This window comes from Tachysurus vachellii, chromosome 4, assembly GCF_030014155.1.
Source record: "Tachysurus vachellii isolate PV-2020 chromosome 4, HZAU_Pvac_v1, whole genome shotgun sequence".
In the NCBI taxonomy this organism is placed as follows: domain Eukaryota; kingdom Metazoa; phylum Chordata; class Actinopteri; order Siluriformes; family Bagridae; genus Tachysurus; species Tachysurus vachellii.
The window spans coordinates 18,628,140-18,647,736 of NC_083463.1; the positions used below are offsets into that span (position 1 = coordinate 18,628,140).

Genomic DNA, 19,597 nt, shown 5'->3' on the forward strand with positions numbered 1-19,597 from the left:
TCTCAAGTACACCTAATGGCTGAAGAAAAAAACATTCTGCCTGTTATGCTTTTTTTCTTTTTAACATGTAGGGGCTAATGTATCTATCAAATTATGGAAACTGCAAATAAAAAAATGATTAAAACACACTTGGTGTTGAGTTAAGAAATCGTAAATAAATGATTTATTATTGTTTCTGATGCTGTGTGAAACAAAACCAATCACTTTAATTGTTGTGGCAGCCATTTTGAAACCAGAATAACTTTGTTGTATTATAAATTTATATGAATTGTAAGTCTTTAACTTTTGCGATGCACAAATTTTATTAATTATCCATTCTCACATCGTTTGATATGAAAAGATTTAGGCATCTGCCTGTCATAATCATCGATTACTTGTTAGCTGCATTAGCCTCAAAAAGAAAAAAAAGAAAAAGGCGGAATACTAAGCTAATTTTTAGCTGCTTTTTAAATCATCATACCTAACACTGAAGCATTTATTGTAATGAATTACTGAAATCCACAAACCCAGCACAGTTCTAAAGTTCTGAATACAACAACATGCTCAGACAATGTTAGCATGACGTGACAGAACGTTATCTTTTGTACACTTCCAGTAGAAAAGAGACTTGTTCTTAATGACTATCCCTTTTTTCTTTCCTTCTGCTTGTCTGACATTTCGCTGAGTTGCTCTAAAAATCTGAAGCGAATTTCAGGGTTTCAGTGTAAACATTGAGGGAAAGAGAACGATGGTGGAGAGAAGTTTTGAAAGAGGGGGGGAGATCCGGAGTTCTGAGTGTAAAAGCTTATGTAAGCTTTACTAATCTTCATAATTGCAGTGTAAAGAGCTCAGTCAGGCGTTTACTGTGGTTAGATCCCCTAAACATCTTAAACTCAACAAAAATTTTCCCATAAATGACTTTGTGTTGTGGTTTGCATAAATTGGGGGGTATTTCAGCAGGAACAAGGAGCTGATACAGATTAAGTACATTTCTGAAAATTCCAAAGATGATGATGATGTTAATTAAGATGATGACTTTTTTTTTCTTATTACTATATAGGGGGCCAGTTCAAACTAATTAAACATCGCCTTTAATCATCCTTATGCTTGGTTTAGCCATTCTGATATGTCACTGTCTTCTCTATTCAGTTATCATCTTAGTACGGTATAGCTTGCATTCAGTGCTGTGTTGTGCATGTATACAGAGACAAATGAGCCTGTTATTTCACTCATGACAAGTTATTGTGCCCGTAAATCAGTGAAAATCTGAGCCACACACACACCCACATGTATCCATACATATTCCTCTGACAGTGCCCCGCTACAGGTTGACATGGTAGCTGAACTTGCCCTATGAGAGGTGAGAATGACTCAGTAGGGTTTCTTCCTCTCCCCTGTTATTCATTAGTACTGTTTGATGGAGCAGCGTTAGGGCCAAAAGGCTCTCATTAGCAAGCACCCTCCCACACACACACACACACACACACACACACACACACACACACACACACACACAGACAGCTGAACTTCCTTTAGAATCAGCCCATCTTCAGTAACAGAAAGGTGTCAAGAGGCTGGAGTATGCGTGTCACCTTTTGCTAACATGGAGGTGGAGACCTCAAGATTAAACTTCACTCGCAAATGAATGTAGTTGTTATGCCATTATCACATGCTTATTATGCCATAATAGAGCTCTTAATGCTCGTGTGACACTGTTGAAAGTGTGAATTCAGTATCTCAAGGCATAGAGAACACAGGCTTAAACTTAATTGCAGTTTTGTGGTTTGAGTTGGAGATTGTTGCCGAGCCAAATGATTTTTTTATTCTGTGTTTTCTTTTCTTTATCCTTTAAAAAAAAATTTGAATCACGGTCAGATTAGCTGCAAAAATGCATGTGGGTGGGATGCTTCTTAAAGCTGAGGTGTGTATGTATGTGTTTGTGTGTGTGGGAGTGAGCGTGTATGTGTCACGGAGCAGGCAGGCAGCATCAAGTGCTACGTTTTTTTCCACGCTAGATTCCTTTTTCAGGCTGCGCAGTAAGATGCACTCGTCACGTGAGCCTTTCCTTTTGCTTCACCGCTTCACTCCTCCCTCCGGTGTGGAGACCACCCTCATAGGGAGCATAGCCTCCAATCAGCCCCTTTCACACCCCGTGAACCTGAAACAATCAGAGTTTAATAGCAGCTGTCCATCCGCGCGCCAGCCAGAGAGAGACAGAAACAGAGCGAGCAAAAGACTCACACTAAATGTCCCCCGCTCACTCTTTCTCTATGTCTCTGTCTCTCTATCGCTCTCTCTCTCTCTCTCTCTCTCTTGTCTTTATCCCCTTACAAGCCTTTTGTCTTTCTTCTCTCCTTCATTCTATGTAAAAGGAAAACCTAAGAAAAGACACGGCTGATGCTTTGCATCGTTTATCCTCTTTGCCTACACGAGTGTGGATGTATTTTTTATATGCCTACTTCTCTTTCTTTCTTTCTTTCTTTCTTTCTTTCTTTCTTTCTGTCATTCTGTCTTTCTTTCTTTCTTTCTTTCTTTCTTTCTGTCATTCTGTCTTTCCTTCTTTCTTTCTTTCTTTCTTTCTTTCTTTCTTTCTTTCTTTCTTTCTTTCTTTCTTTCCTCCCCTCTCTGCACCTGTTTAAAGTTATTCCTATATCTACATTGTTCTTGCCTAACGATTACCTCAGGACTTTTTTGTAGCAGAATTCTATGTGACCGTGCAAAGCTACAGGTGTATAAAATTTCATCATTAAAGTGGAAAACCTCTCAGAACCTTTCAGGTGCATCTCTGAATGTCATTATAATGTGTTTTTGTCATGGATTGTTGGGTCAGTGACTCGGGTCTACTCGGTGGAACTTAATGAATGGGGGAGGGGCACGGCAGTATTGCTAAGTAGTTGGTTTGACACAAAAGGGCAAAGGCATTAGATGTTTAGCCTTGGGATGATCGCTTCAGACAAAGGAAGCGGCCAAAGGACACGACTCCCACAGAACCGACGTGCAGTATTGATAGTTCTAGTAATAACGAGTTGCTTTATTAATAGCTGTGTTAACAATTGTACAGATAATAGTGGCATTGGAGAATACAATCACAATTTCATAGTTGTTTGTTCAAATCAGTTTTCAGTAGTTTTAAATGGTTTCTTACTCACTGCTATGTTCACTATTAATGCGTAATTGTGTTCTATTTAAGTGGGCGTGGCTCTGAAGGAGCCCATGTGGTAGATATTAGTAATAATACTGTAGTTAATGAGATCCAGGTGCTAAAGCACCACCACACACTTAGCATGATTTTTCAACATTTTTGTTCTTAACTTTGCAACTTTCCACGTGGCCTGTTGCTAAGTTTAAAGTCAGGGAAGAAGCCCTGAAACTCTATATGTTGCAGAGGGGCTGCGGAAAGGAGAGGAGCTGCTTTGATTGCAGCGCAGCCTGAATTAGGCTTGTGTTGCAGGTTGAAACAGTTGGCTAATTGAGTTAAAGCATACTGAGCATTAACTAGAGGAGTCCTTTTGAATGGACGGCTTCTAAAAAAGTAGAAGTGGGGCATTGTTGCCATGTTGAGAGCTTTTTATGCTTCCACCACTAGGTGGTGAAGGCATTATGTTTTCAGTTTGTCTGTATGTACATCCTTCTGTCTGTCTGTCAGTCTGTCTGTCTCTCAGAAACGCTCATTAGCTTGATATCCTCAAAACTAGAGGTTATAGAATTTATATGTTATATCGTTTTAAGCCAACAGATGAAGTGATTAGATTTTGTAATTCATTCAGCCTGAATCAAGGTCATAGCAAGGTCAAACATCTGAAATAGTTTTTATTCAATAGCTTTCTTTGTGTTTGAAGTAGCTTTTAAATGTACATATTAAATGGCTAGACTACAGTGTATTTTATTTAAAGTATATTTTGACAGACTAGGATAGAACTTGTTTTTAAATAAGGAAGTGTGTCTTTGCTTGATATTCACCGATTCTAATGTGGAAGTGTGTCTTTGCTTGATATTCACCGATTCTAATGTGGTACTTCTAAGACCCACCTACCTGTGAAAAATGTGTCAAAGGTAATAATGTGGCTTGAGGGCAGACTAAGATTTATGCTGGTATTTCCTTTTTTTTAATGACACCATGGCATAATTGTTCCTAACATATGAGCCGTTTGTTAGCGTGAATGTAGGGACGATCTGCTACACTGCTGAAGATGAAGTGTTTGAAAGAAGTTGATCAGATTTTAGGATAAACGTAAATATAAGAGATTCTTGGTGCACATTTGCACTGCCTCTCTGACTTCATAATAATTTAAATTGAATTTAGCAAATAAAATGTAAAGCAATTCATTGGTTTTCTAGCCAAGCATCTGGTCACAGGGAACCTGGATCTATCTCATGGTAAAATTGCACACACACTATCACATACCCAGTCACAACACCACAGACGGTTCACAGAGATCAGAGGGAGGAAACCGGAGAACCAGGAGGAAAGTAAAAAAAAAATCAGTAAATAATTTTAGCCACAGTTTGGCAAAGAAAAAAAAACAGGGTTCAAAGTATCTCAACTTTTGTATGGTTTAGGAAAATTAAAGTCACCAAACTATTGGTGCTGAAAGAGTCAGTACTTATGTGTGAGCTGAGCCAAATGAACTGACTCACTAAAGAGAGCAGGAATTCCCATCTCTAGTCAAAGGTCAAATGCATGAGAACAATTCCAGAAGTGAGAAACACACAGTGGAAATAAAGCAAAATAAAGACAATGAAAATAATACAACAATGAATTCTTTTTATTTCTGAAAGCTCCATTGTATAAAGAAAGAAACATTTTCAGAAATTAGTTTTTGAAATGATGCTCATGTATTTTTGATGCATTCTGCTGGCAGTTCTTTTGTAATGTGAAGTCTCTATATCTTTAAGAGTTATTAATTCACAATGGCACCCAGACTGGTGTCTCTAAACGATTGTATTTTGTAGCATATGATGCTGTCGCTTGAATATGTACTGTTCAGCATGTAGGATGTTACTTTGAGAATTCGTCTACGGTAAATGTTTGTCAACACACAGTCATCGTTCCTCAGACTTACACAGGAAATGAACGGACACGTCACAATTTTCAAAGTTCTGTTCTTTGGTGGCTAGTATTGAATATATTGACTATATAATGCAGGCATGACAGGTCCATATATATTCTCCATTACACTCTAGACAAATGAGTTTCTGAGGTTCTTTGAAGAGTTTTTGGCTTAAAACCTTGTATGAAAAGGAAACCCTGTGGTGTTTCAGAGTGGTGTATTAGATGGAAATTTTTTTTAAAGCAAGTAAGTCTTTTACATTTTAAGGCTTGTGCACACCAATACAAAACCCAAAAGGATTCGGTGTGAAATTTTTTTTTGCAAATGCAAATTAGAAAATGAGAGAAAGCAAACTCATTCGATTAGGATCAGAGAAAAAAGGACAGCGGATTTCATTCACTCATTTGAGTGCTTGAGTACTTGAGTACAGGAAAAAGCATGATGTTGACAGCTGGTTAAGTGATCAGCAAAAACCTTTTCTTGCCATATATTTGTTTATTTATTTTACATGATTATTTTTGTAATCTATTTGTGAAATCTGACAGCAGACAGACTGTTTGAAGTCAGTTGTTGATGCACTGGTGCAAAAGAGTGGCATTTTTGTATCAGTTTATTTTTCATCGAGTTGGCAACCTGTTGGCCTAGGGGTGTAACAAGGTAAGTAGGTCTAAGAAAAATGTGTGTCTATTTGTGTGTGTGTGTGTGTGTGTGTGTGTGTGTTATAGAGCAGCAACAGATCCAGAGACAAACATCAAACACAGAATAACACATGCCAGAAATTACTGAAACACACAAGGTCTCTCTCTCTCTCTCTCTCTCTCTCTCTCTCTCTCTCTCTCTCTCTCTCTCTCTCTCTCCCCCTCTCTCTCTCTCTCTCTATCTCCATGTGTTTTTGTGTGCTTAATACAGTGTGTGTGTGTGTATTGTGATGACTCACTGATGTCCACCTCTTTAAGAAAAGAGGGGGAGTGGTGTTTATTATTCGTCTCGGTTGCCACGGAGACTGCAGATTCTTTCGCTGACATCAGTATAATTATACACCTCTGATGTTTCTGTTCTCCTCATTTGGATTTTCAGCATTTGACAAATTAGGTACAACACAGAAACCACTCAATTAGCTGATTTCTTTGAAACAGCTCAAGTATTTGAAGTGTTTACCACCAGATCAGTTTGGAGGTGAATGTGAAAGGATGTTGAACTAAAATATGAAATACAAAAAGACATGTGTGAGGTTTTGTGAACCTAGAAATGAGATTAAAGTCATTCAATCCTTAAGACACGTATGGAAGAAATTAGCAAACACACACACCAATATTCACAAAGCACATTGAAGAGCAAACCCAGTTACAGATCAGCAAAATAATATTTATCACGACGTCTGAGAAAGGGTTCTGTTTCATAAACCACTAGTGAGAGGGGAAGGAGATCGAGCAAGACAAGAAGGAGGAGTTAGAGAGAGAGAGACAGACAGAGAGAGAGAGCTGTAGATTAAATCCACTGTGAGTCAGGCTCTCAGATTTATGCCCATGGGCTGCTGCTGCTTCTTGGGTGGGCTGGAGCAGCAGTCTGAGCAAATCACTGAAAGCAAGAGGTACAGAAACTTCTGTGAAACACATTTCAGTTCACACTTCTTTCTTTCTTTCTTTCTTTCTTTCTTTCTTTCTATACAAACTGTGATCCTTTTCTTATTATTTTACACTCATTGTCAATTCTTTGACATTCATTTTTCATAGTTTCATTGTTCTTCTACCTTGATGTTAATACTGCAAACACAACATGAAGAACTCCATGCAGAGAAATGCCCAGATCAAGACTTTTCTCAATCGGGAAGTGTGCGACTGTAACTGACACCATGATTCCATTTTTATGTGCATTGATTCATGACTTTCTTTTTCAAAAGACACCAAATTGCATTTACTTCTCCCATGAACCCAGTCCAGCTGTTTTACTCCACTGTTCAAACTTTTGAAAATGCTGGACTAAGATGATATATATTTATATATAATTTACATTTAACATTAAAAGCAGAACAGACGTATGAGAAAGCTGTACTTCTCTCGGGGAACACCGGCGCTACAGCGATGCTAGTTTTCCAGCCTGAGCCTCAGATCTGATAAGGCTCACTCTGCTATGAGTGCTTTCGTGCCAGCCAACACTGTTTGTTTTTTCTTGTGAGCGAAAAAAATCCTAGCCCGCATCTTTCCTTCTCCTCGATTCGGCCTGTAAATAAGATGCAGGTTGTGCTGGCCTAGTGATATTGTGACTGCACGAGCAACAGTGAACAGATTTAAAGTTGTGGAAAAAAAAACATCTTCTGTATAGGTGACCATCTTCTATAGGTCCTTTTATTTGTATTTATCTAATGATAATGAATCTAATTGTGTGAAGTTTGGTGTGGCATTTTTATAATTGTTTGAATCGGAGGTGAAAAGGTCTGCAAGCTGTTAAATGTTAAATAAAGTATAGCTATAAAAAGGCTGGTTTCTACAATGCACAGTATGTATTTTTATATATAGATTTGCACCAAACTGCCAGCAAAGCAGTGATTATTATCTACTACATTTTCACTGGATTAAAATTCCACATCTCAGGACATCATGGAAACAACTACTCAGCTTCCTCAGTCAGAAGTGATACCTGTTATTACAGATACTGACGATCCTCTGCTCACAACCACAGAAAACCGAACATGTGACTTAATGTATCGTGAGATCCTTTATGTCATTATATTGCTACGCTCTGATTATTAGATGGATTAATGGGAGCGAGTTCAGTGTAGGTTTTGACCTGTTGCAAAGTTTCTCTGTATACACATACCATTTAAAATGAAATGAAGCACATCAGAGAATCTTCCCGTCCTAATATTGCCCTTAATTTGTCTTTTTCCCATGACGTGTCCTCTAGAATGTCCCTGTTCTAAGCCCTATGCTAATATGTGAGGGTTTCATGGTAATGGTCAAGACTGTAAGCCATTAAAGCACTTACAGTATTTACTGCCATTTGTGTGTGTGTGAATGTGTGTGTGTGTGTGTGTGTGTGTGTGTGTGAGAGAGAGAGAGAGAGAGAGAGAGTCCGTTGTTCGTCCTATAATAATTGCGTGCATTAATTACACACAGTTCGTCCCTTGTGTCTGCCAGACATTCACTCGAAGTTGCAGCGTTTTCAAGTTTAGACGCCGTGAAAAGGGCCCACAGAGACCAGAACTTCCACTTAATCTGATCCTATGGACTTTGAGGCTTTTAGGGATCTTAGGGAAAAAATAGAAGCACAAACTATGATAATTAGGAAACAACCGGTCACTACAAATATTTCCTTTAAGTCATCTAAACACTTTATTGGTAAAAAAAAACAAAACAGTACACATTTTATTTTGCAGTAGTTATGATGGTATTCTGCTGTAGTATGTGGGTTGGAGAATTATATTCCTGATCCATCTGTTTTAGCCCTACTCCCAGTTGTTTTGGAATACACACACACACACAGACACACACTTTTGATACCATCTTCTTTCCGCCCTCATTTTTTAAAGCAAAGCAGCCCGGTATGGTACTGCCCGCTGCCACAAATGTTTTCCCACCAGCAGAAGTGTGTGTGTGTGTGTGTGTGTCACCACATCACTAAGCTACTGGTTAAACGAGAGAGCTTCCTTTTTAGTACCAGGGTGATAAATATCACCAGTCAATTGACATCCCAGTGTGGAGAAAGTAAAAGTTTCGATCCTCTGAGCTGTTTCTAAAGACAAGCATCGACTCTGAATGAGCACAAAAACGAATGCTGAGATCCATTCTCCTTCAGTCTACATTCATTCCATTTAGTAATTTCAGTATTTGGAAACTAATTTGAAACATAAATGATGGTGGTTCTATGCCGATTCAATGAGATCAGGTGTTTTTGTGTTTATTTGTTTTTTGCGGTTTTTCTATCCGGATTATCTTTGTGGGTGGCATGAGAATGGAACTACATCAGCACAAGATGGAGCAGTTTGCCAGGAAGAGAAACTTTATAACTTTTAGGCACGCAGAAAGAAAGACGTGACAATGTGGTTTAAAGGGAAAATGACAGAATGCAGTGACCTGGAATATACTTGGACCTCAATATGTCCTGATCCCTGATGATGCTTGTTGTGTAATATATTTACCATACAGCTATCAATAAGGCTCTTTTCTACTTGCTCACCTTGTGCTTTATGGATAAAAACAGGAATGTCCAAGGCCTGCAACATGTAATACTCTTGGTCACAGCCTGAAGTGCCTTGTAGATGCTGTAGATGTATATGAAGATCAGTTAGGTCAGCAGAGTTGCACTGCTTCTCCCTGTTGATGACAAATGTTGCATGGTTGGCGCACGGCCACAGCTGTTGTTGTTTCAGGTTCAGAGCTCTCTTCCTTGATGCAATTCCCCCCACACACATCCCCTTTTTCCTCTGCGCATCCTTTAGTATTCTCCCACCCTCTTCTCCAATTGCCCTGTTTTTACCCCATACTAAAACTTTCTGTCAGCAAAGTTCACGGGAGCCAAGTCCACCTGCCATCAGGGGGTTGGGGGGGTGGGTGAAAAGAGAGAAAGGGAGTGAGTGTGTGTGTGTGTGTGACAGTGAAAAAGGTCCAAGCTCAGTGAAGGATCGTGGTACATCTTCAGCGGCCTCACAGCACAAGAATAAAAGGGCCGAAGAAAAATAGCAAAAGTGGATCTGTACTAGTTGTTTGATCTCACACTCTGTGTGTAACGGGTTTTGTGTAGAGGATTGAAGGCCCATGCTGAGACTAGCCCGCTGATAAAGGACTCAAAGGAACATCACTACAGGCAAGTCTCATGAATGTGAACTTCATCAATGCGCCATTCACCATTTGATAGATGTGGAATGAGAGGCAAAAATATAGCTCCTAGTTCCTGGCTTGAAGACTGTTTGCCTGAAGTTATATAGAGTCTAAAACACACCGGAAATATGGAAGTTAAAACGCAGATACTTTGGGAAATCCGACCCGAGTGTGCGAGATAGCACTGTATACGCTGAGTATAAATCCATTGTTCTGGTAAAAGTCTTTCACAGGTGGGCTGAGATTTAGGACAGAGGGGTCACACCTGGTTAAATAGTGGGCTCAGGGTGGTGTAAACAAGCATGTGTGGGAGCTAGTTGTTTCTCTTAATCAATGATACTAGGTGATGAGTATGACCTTATATATAGGCTAAAAACTTAAAGCATTCATATGTGTGGAAGATACACAAATATAATACATTGAGGAAGATTTACCCTGAATAAATAATGCTACTATCTATAAATGTGGGATTTGAAAGTGACCCTAAGTGTCTGTAATCCCAAGCAGCTGGTTGGTTAAGCAGTTAACGTTTGGTAAACTAGTTACTAGTTAGGCATGAGTGTGAATTTAGTTTCATCATTTGCAATTTGCATTGTCGTGTTCTCAGCGATTTGTTTACTGCTAGTCAAATCTGTTCAATTATACCATAAACACCAAAGATGTTTCCATAATTAACATTACATGACAGACACTGCTTAAAATGTTAATGAGGCAGCATGGTACACTAAACACGGTGGCTGTATTGGGGGTGTACTAACCCTCAGTAAAATAATTCAGCCAGAGACCACACATTATTTCTGGCGTTTCTGTTAAAAATATACAAACTTTTACAGCTATTTCAAATCTGCAGTTAAAATGTCATTTTGTCAATCTATTTGTGGTATTTGTGTTTCTGTTCAAGATCTTGTATGGCTGAAAATAACTCCACAGGAGCATTGCCAAGATGACCAAATTTACTACAAGGACTTTGGTTAGCCGGCTAGTTTAGCATGTGGGTTCTGTGGCTAAGCAAGCGACCTAATAATTTCTGTATTGGGCGCGATGTTCAAAGCACAAATGAGCCTGGTTTGTGACATCACAATCATGAGTCATGAGCTCATACATCACACTTTTTTTGTTACAGAAATATTAAATACAAAAATAAGTCTTTGATTTAAATGGATTTTTAATCTGTCAAATTGTACTGAGATGTACTTAAGTAATAGTTGATATAATAAGAATTGAAGTGCAATAGTACAAGAGGAACCAGGAAGGTTTTATTTATTTAGTTTGGTATTTAAAGTAGAAAATGCCGACACAGGATTCTCTTCAAATTACTTTAGCAGCAGGTCAAACATAGCTGTGCTGTATCCAGTTTAGCGATGAGCAGGTGTGTTGTGTCGTGCTTTTAGTGGCTCCCTGTTGAGACACCTGTACTGTATGTAACGACTCTGCAGTGGTCATGTGTCTACACAACGGGAGATTTATGCAGGGACTAGCAGACGAGTGTGGGAAAATGTGTGATAATGCTATATTTGTGTTATAAGGGAGAGTACGGGTCAAAGGACAAAAGATTTTGGTGCAGCGTTTCTCTGAGAACGGGATGCTCACATCCCATTACGCTGCCGTTCACACCCTTATACACAGACACAGACGTGGCTCTGCTGAGGGAAACTCCACACCGAACTGGAAAAAATGTAGCTGTGCTTGAAAGCTGGTATACACACGTCAAAACACAGCATAGCAACTGTTCATCTGTGTGTTTTCACCTCGGTCAACAGCGAAAGATTTTCCTCAGGTATTACAGGGATTATGTTACGAGTCATAACCATTTTCCTGCTAGGGTAAAATTATGGTTAGTTATTATTATTTGTTCATATTTGGGGCTAACTTCCCTCAGTTAGAGCAGTGTGAGTGAGACCTGAGGTACAGAGGTGTGTGGCTTACCGCTATGTGATCATAATTCACACACACACACACACACACACACACACACACACACACACACACACACACACACACACACACACACACACAAACTCAGGGTGGAGCCTGGACAGCATTTTTCCCCTAAGCCTCACACAGCTCAGCCCAAACCCAAGAGAAGCCTTGAGGCATAGGTCCAAAGACTGGACTAAACACACACACACACACACAGAACCAGCATACTCTCCAGGGCTGTTAGACACACTGGTCAAGGAGGCAGTTGTTTTAACCCCAGAGCTGAAGTAGACAGGAGGAGGGGGAGATGGAAGGATAATTCACTGCCTCATCCCTCCATAAACAGAGAGAGAAAGGGAGAGAGAAGGATTGAGCGCAAGAGAGAGAGATAGAGAGTGAGAGAAAGAGAGAGTAAAAGCGGTTAACAGTCTGAAGTGTGATGGCTGGTTAGAAAGTGGGGCCTTTCTGTGTGGAAGGAGCGGATGCTGAAGAGCTCACAATAGCACTGCTGCCCCTCTGGCTTTGTGCGCACAAGAGCCTTTACATAACCCACATAACCAATTACATTGTCTAGCAACCAGCCAGCCAGTCAGCTCTAGGGCCTACATGCATGTCTGTGTGTGTGTGTGTGTGTGTGTGTGTGTGTGTGTGTGTGTGTGTGTGTGTGTGTGTGTGTGTGTGTGTGTGTGTGCTAAAGCAGGCTTAGACAGGCCTCCAGTATGCCTGTTAAAATGCTAATGTACTCTCTGGCTTTAGGAGTTTCTGATCTTATGAGGCATCCTCAGCTTCCTCGTATCTTTCTCACTCTCCAGTTTATATCAGACACATTTGGCTCCCATCAAATGGAAGTTTCCAAACCAGCAATAAGCTTCAGCAAAATCACAAAAAGCTGTGAACCCTTTGTTAGCTCCAAAGTCTCCAAAGTTAAACAGTATTGCTTACTAACAGAAATAATAGTAATATTACTTACTAATTAGTCCTTAATGGAGTAAACCCTGAGAGACAGATATATATATACATGATTAGGCACAGTGCAAAAAGCAGCTTGATGCAGATGTAAAATACGCTGGCAGTGCTGTAGCTCAACTTGCCAAGTGTGCCTTGGACCACCGACTAAATGCTCTGTGTGAGACACAAGCTGCGGTTTAATGCGGCCAGCGTGAAGTGGTGGAAATGGGTCAACCACACAGCCATCAAAAAGCTAGGGATGCAAATGATTTCTTATTCTATAATGTATCAGAACAAGTAAACAGTGTGTAGTGAATTAATATGCTTAATTGCCATTTGGTTAACTGGCTTTAATGAAAAACGCAGCTGTGTTCAGAATAAGTTATTTCTTATAAAAGTGCACAATTAACCCACTTTCCATGTTTTTGTGGTAGACTCTGACTCATAAAACATTTGGAAAATTGGCCATATCACAGGTTTGATTTGTTAATCATATTTTTGTGGTAGATGTGAGGAAATTGTATGTTTGTGATGTTTGGATAGGCTTTTTATGCTTTCCAGCAAGATCCTTAAATTTGTTATAATGAACAAAAACATCCTGGACCAGGCTGTGCAAAAGTAGTCCAGCTAGCGATAAAACAACACCAAACAACACTGAGAAACACACTTAGCATTACTTTAAACCTGGTTCTGGCATCATATTGAAAAAAAAAATGATGTTAAAATTGATTAATTATTGATTATACAATCTAATATTGCAAATATTGCACAGAATATCAAATATGCAAAACAGATTTCTGTATTGTATTTTTTATCCACACCCACAAAAGTGAAAGTGTAGTTTCTGTCTTTAACCTGGTCCCTTGCTGTAATCTTGAATGAGCTGTGTTTGGACACGTACTTCTAAAAATACAAAATGTGTAGTAACAATCTGCAGAATTGTTTAGAATATGTGGAATATAAGGCAGGTATTCACAATTTTAAGCATGGAAAAGTTGAAATAGTTATCTGGAGAAACACAATAACAAAAACAGATTCATGTTAATGGGAATTGGCGTGACATTGGCAAAGCAAAGCACTATCTGTTAGCTCATGTAAGAGAGCAGTGTAGAGCTGAAAGCAGTTGATGTGCTCATCAGCAGCTCTATAATGTTGCAAGAGTGACAAAAAAGATGGCATTGCTGGCTTCACCTGTTTCAGAGGAAGTATGTGTTACTTCACCATCACTGTGTGAATGTGGATTTTTTTTTTCAAAAACAAATTAACCAAGTGTGTAACCTTGAAGTTCTTGTGACCTTCACACTAATCACAATTCTTTGACAGAGCCTGTGAACAGTGACTGTCATTATCACACTTTCACTGTATCACCTTCTCATGTGAATGACCCACTTAGCAGTAGCCAGTCATACACACACACACACACTTCTCCCTGGGTGAAGAGGAAGCATTTATGGCACTAGTCTCTATTGTCCTCCAATACACAAAGAGAAGGTGCTGCAGCCTTGCCATTGTCATGGGTTTGTGACCAGTCACAGAGCTAAAAAGAGACAGAGGGTTAGATAGGGGAGGAGGGGATGGATTGCTTGCTAGGGCTTTGAGATGACATGTGAAAAGGGAGAATTGGTATTAGGGATCAAACCCAGGAAGGGGTCTGTTGCAGCCTGGGATCAAATCCCCCTACTGAGCCCCATGATCTGTCTGCGTTAAGGTGAATACAACCTGACGGCAGGCCTGCGGTCTCAGCCAAAGCGCTACTAATGAGCGGCTGTTCCCAGCCAGCCCCCTGTTACACATAACAATTCCACCTCACACACATACTAAAGCACCATCAAATGACCTTTCTGTGCCTAATATACACACCGAGCTATGGTCGAAAAGTAATTCCCAGCCAATTTGTCCAATCAGTCATTGGCCAGATTTTCAAGGAACATTTCGTACAAATGCTTAAATATATCCTCCTCTAGTAGTTTTGATGTTTTTGGTTGCTGCCTTTTTCATTGGTTCTCAATACACCTGAGGGAATGCAAAGTCTCACATCTTTCTACAATTTGAGTTCGTCTTGTTTAATTATTATGAGGTGTTTTTAGAACGATGCCTCGTTTTGCCTGCAGAAAAAGAAAAGCTGTTTATATTTTTTATATTCAGCTAATTAATGACAGTAATAATAATAAAAACTAATAATAATGCTAAATACTGGTATAGGTCTTGGCAAACCTCACTTGACAAGTCATTATACAAAAGGTACTTTAATTGTGGTGTTTTATGATCCAAAGCAAACAATAATTGTAATAAAGACAAAGCTGTTTAAAAGAAATAAGTGGCCAATTAACTTGATTTAAGGTCTTTTAAGCTGTTTAACTTATTCTGTGCTGTTATTAGCATATTGTTCAAGTGGGATATGTGCTTGATTGAGCTTGTTGTGTGTGAGTCCATGAGAGTTTCAGCGATCGCGAGTGTGTACACGTACATATTTGCACAGTGTTATCCAGCTTGCGTGAGGCCAACAGAAGTAAAACAACTGTCAACAGTGGAAGTCTATAAAAAACGGCTCGTTCACAAAGCGAGAACAAACAGCCGTGGTTTACTCAGGATTTCCTTACAAACACTTGAGGAGAGGGGACACACAGCAGAGGACACGAGATGGAATAAAGAGGACGAAAGAACATTTACTCGTCCATTTGGCGTAGTTTATTTAACACAGCTTCCACCAGGTCGAGTGTGTGTTTTATGCCATGTGATATACTTATGTGCTAATTAATAACATATTAGTATAATCACTAATCGAATGCAAAAGGTAGCTATCGTGGAAAACCCTTGTGTCCAATGAAAGACTGCATGTGAACGGGCAGATTGAAACTGAATAGAGTTTCATCATCAATGCTGAGGAAATAGATTATTTAGTCGATTGATCAAAACACAAAACAGTAAAATAAAAGGTTGTAGTAGTTGAGAGAACTGGTTTTGTGAAGGAACTTCTGCAGAAGCTTGAGGGGTTTGGAAAAATTCATCCAAATATAATAGACTCAAATTTTGTACATTTTGTTCATTAATAATCTCTATTATATTTTCTGTATGTCAGCAACTGTATAACAGTATATTAGAGTCAGCAAAAATGGACATGAAACAACAAATACAAGTGAGGACTGAAATAAAACAAAGAAAACACAAATAATTCGAGTCAACAAAAAAAGATTTTGACAAGATGAAATATTATCTTATCTTTTGCTTTTAATTACCAATGGCAAACCATATAATTATATGATTTTTATTTAATTAATTAATAATTGTATTAACTATTATATTATAAACCATTAGCTGTAAACTGAAATAGAACAGTTAAAATGTCAGCTTCTCATGCTTTTGGAACAAATATACTTAAGCTCAAGAAAAGGCAGTTGTAGTGCCTACACACAAAGAATGGACTCTAAAGCTTTTGGGCAAACAAGCAGGCGATGGAGAAGAAGACTTTTCCACTGTCTAGGGCATCATTAAAACCACAAAAGTCAGAGTTAGTGACTCAGAACATGTAGACACAACACAGTAACTGACAGTTAACTCGATGGCATTGGAAATAACCCATTGAGTCTATTCTTGTTTGGTTAAGGATTGGAGAACAGACTGTAGTGATTTCAGTAGTTATAGATGTAGAGTGTATTTTCAAACAACACTGTGATCCTACATGGTACAATAACTAATCTGAATCTTAAACTATCTTCATCCTGATCAAGTGGGTCTGTTTCAGAATAGCAGATTAAACATACAGACACCCGGATACCTGTGAAAGTATCAATTCCTATGAAAGTACAAGGGGTTTTTAGAGAGTATGAAGTGGTGGCAAGCAGAGAGCTTGAGCTACTGCTCAATATCAGCATTTAAAATAAAATTTAAAAAAAACAAGCAAATTAATAAATAATGTTTGTTGGCTTGCAGCATTGATAGATAATTGTATAAAGGTATCTGTGGCAAAGTAAAAAAGATTTACAGTCAACAACCAATATACAGATACGTTTCTGTGAGGGTTTTGGAAGGCATGTTGCTTTGAATACAAAATACAGTATATTCAGTATACTAAAAGTGTATGACCTGTGGCTAATTAAGAAACTCTAAAATGTGAAATTTCCTGAACACCTTGCTATTTCCTAAAGCCCTTAGACATCCCACATTTGAATAGAGACAGAAAGCATCAGTCAGTCACTTACAAGGCTACTTATTGCTGTATTGTATCTTGTTATACCACATTGTGTGGTAGAAAAATTACACTGTTGCAACCAAGCAGGTTTGTGACTAGTGATGACTGTGTGATGACGACTTTGACCAGTCAGTGGTCTGCAAACATTTGAGCTACCCCTCCATGGTTCGGTTCAGTATACATGATAACTTGCTACGAGCCAAATTCAGTACACATACAACGTTATAACGTAGTAGTACCCCAAGTACGACTGACTTGGATCATTTGTTTCTGTGCCACGCTGTACCCCACTGTCTATTTGGGGAGAAAAGACTATTAGGTTATAAAGGGATGATGAACGGGAGTGAGGTAGGAAGCCTTGGGCAGTTGTAGGAGGAGTGGGTGATTAAAATTCATCCCACAGAGAGAACAAAAAGAAGAATGAAAAGAGTGAGAACGTGAAAGAAGGAGAAAGTGAGTGATAAGACTGTATGACTTCCCTTTTGAATCACAGCACAATCACTTTAAGACAACAGAGTAGATGGGGGAGAGAAAGAGAGAGAAATAGAGAGAGAGGGAGAGTGAGAGAGAGAACATTTATTATTCCGGAGGCTTTCTCTTCAGAGTAGCCCGGGCAAGCTGAACAGGAGGTCAACAATTGACTCAATTACAAGACAAACTTCCCAAGAGCCCTACACCCTGGCTCTCAGCAGACCTGCTCTCTCAGTCACAAGAGCTTTTCCCTTTATTACTCCTCTCTCCTTCACTCTCTGTCTTTCCTCTCCCTTTCTCTTCCTACCCCTCATCATAAACGTTTGAATGTTTGCCCCACCCCAGGTAGTAGAGAGTGTAGCCCCTTTTATCCACTCAAGTATTCTTCCCCCTCATTCTGACTGATTAGTGGAGGCAAGAATGAGAACGGGCAAACGATGGTGAGATGGAGAGAGAATAAGTACAGGTTAGAGGGGGAGAAGGCATCTCTTTGTGTCACTCTTGTTCTACCCTGAAGTGAAAGGTGAAGTAGATTCTGACCTAAACAGAAGGGTCTGGTTCAAAAAGGTAAATCAGCGCCGCTTGTATTACCAAAAAGCTCAGGATGCAATGCTAGCAGAGAGAATTGTTAGCAGCTGATGTAGCATTCCTGATATAAATATCCTTTACTTGGGGAAGGGGGGTAGTTTTTCTTTTAAAAATAGACATAAAAACCATCTCTTCAGGCTAAAAAAAAAAAAAAGAGAGCGAAAGATTTTCACACACTTGGATCTCCCTTTAAAGCAACACATATTAACATTAAAGACTGGACTAATATTATTAACAGTATCATCCTTATATAAATTTAGCACCTTGAATTCAAATTTGGTTCTTGACTAAGCTCTTTATTAGCACTTAAATCTCGTTATGTTAGTGTTTTATGCATCATTTATAAAAAAAAAAATACGATAGGATAAAAGTGTACTGATGTTGTGATATAAAATATAAGCACTGGAGTGTGTTTAATAGTTCATCCTTCGAGATCATTTATTCCACTTAAAAAGGTTTGGACAGGACAAAATGGCGACTATGTTTAAAGAAACTGAAGCCAAAATGTTGATGAGAGTAATGTCTGATGTCTCTCTGAGAAAGAAGATCTAGTAGGAAGACTGCTAATGGTTACAGCGACAACATATGAGTACTAGGTCTCTTTGTTGTATTTAATGGATTGGAGATAATATTCTTGTGGTTGATCTATCATGAAGAAACAGAAGTAAGTACCATACTGAAGCAATTGCATATTGTTGCTTCCTGCCACTTGGTATATACTATGTGCAGCTAGGAATACATTATATTAGATGCAAATTTTCCAAACCTCAAGCTTTTGGTATGAAGCTTTTTGCGATTTTAGGTGCTATCTCACTCTGTGACACCCAGAAATGTTTCTCAAATCATGAGAGAACGCAGTAAGATCACTTACTGGTGAAGGAAATTCTCCAAATTTGCAAGACACTTAGTTTCATGGTGTTGTGCTGAGATTAGCTCATAATTAAGACTATTGTTTGGTTATTACTCTTTAAAAGCATGAGTCAAAATTTATCTCCACAGTGTAATACCTTACAGGCAATGATTAAAGCTCATCATATGGATCTAAACACTTCAAGTTAACTTAGAGCATCAGATTATTGTCCATCACCCAATACAAAGACCCCCTCTTACATTAGAGGTGCAATATATGTCCTTCTTAACCGAAATCTCTATTGTGTTAGTCAAGAGAATGCATGTTTATGTCATTATTACACCAAATCCCTTCCCATTCATGCCGCAAACTTGTAGACAAAATTATGTAATGATGTGTAGTTCAATTTTTTTCAAGGTGAGCCAAGAATCTGTTTTAAACAGTCCATTTGTCTCTTTTGCATTTAAGATCATTCTGTACACTTTGTTGTGATTGTATACAGTACATTAGAAAGCTCACCCCAGGCTGTGAAAGTGTGCCCTCTTAAAACGAGGGTGGTGATACAAACACTTCAGAACTGGTGTGCACATCTGTGTATATGAGTGTAAAAAAATGCAGATTTTTATTTTTACTTCATAGTCAATGTGCCATATAGAACATAAATATATGTATGTATGGCTTTTTAAGTTATTATTGTTTTTTTATACTGTTTTTATACTATATTGAGAGCAGTTCAGAGCTGTTTGGTTTTCCGAGTGTGTTCATGACTGTGTGTGCGTGTGCT

General features: G+C 38.8%; 1 protein-coding gene across 1 annotated transcript in view; it reads left to right on the top strand.

Annotated features, from left to right (window-relative positions):
• The window catches only part of gli1 (GLI family zinc finger 1), a 37,364-nt gene that overhangs the window by 1,452 nt on the left and 16,315 nt on the right, over nucleotides 1-19,597 (top strand). The gene's annotated exons all lie outside the window — the stretch shown is intronic.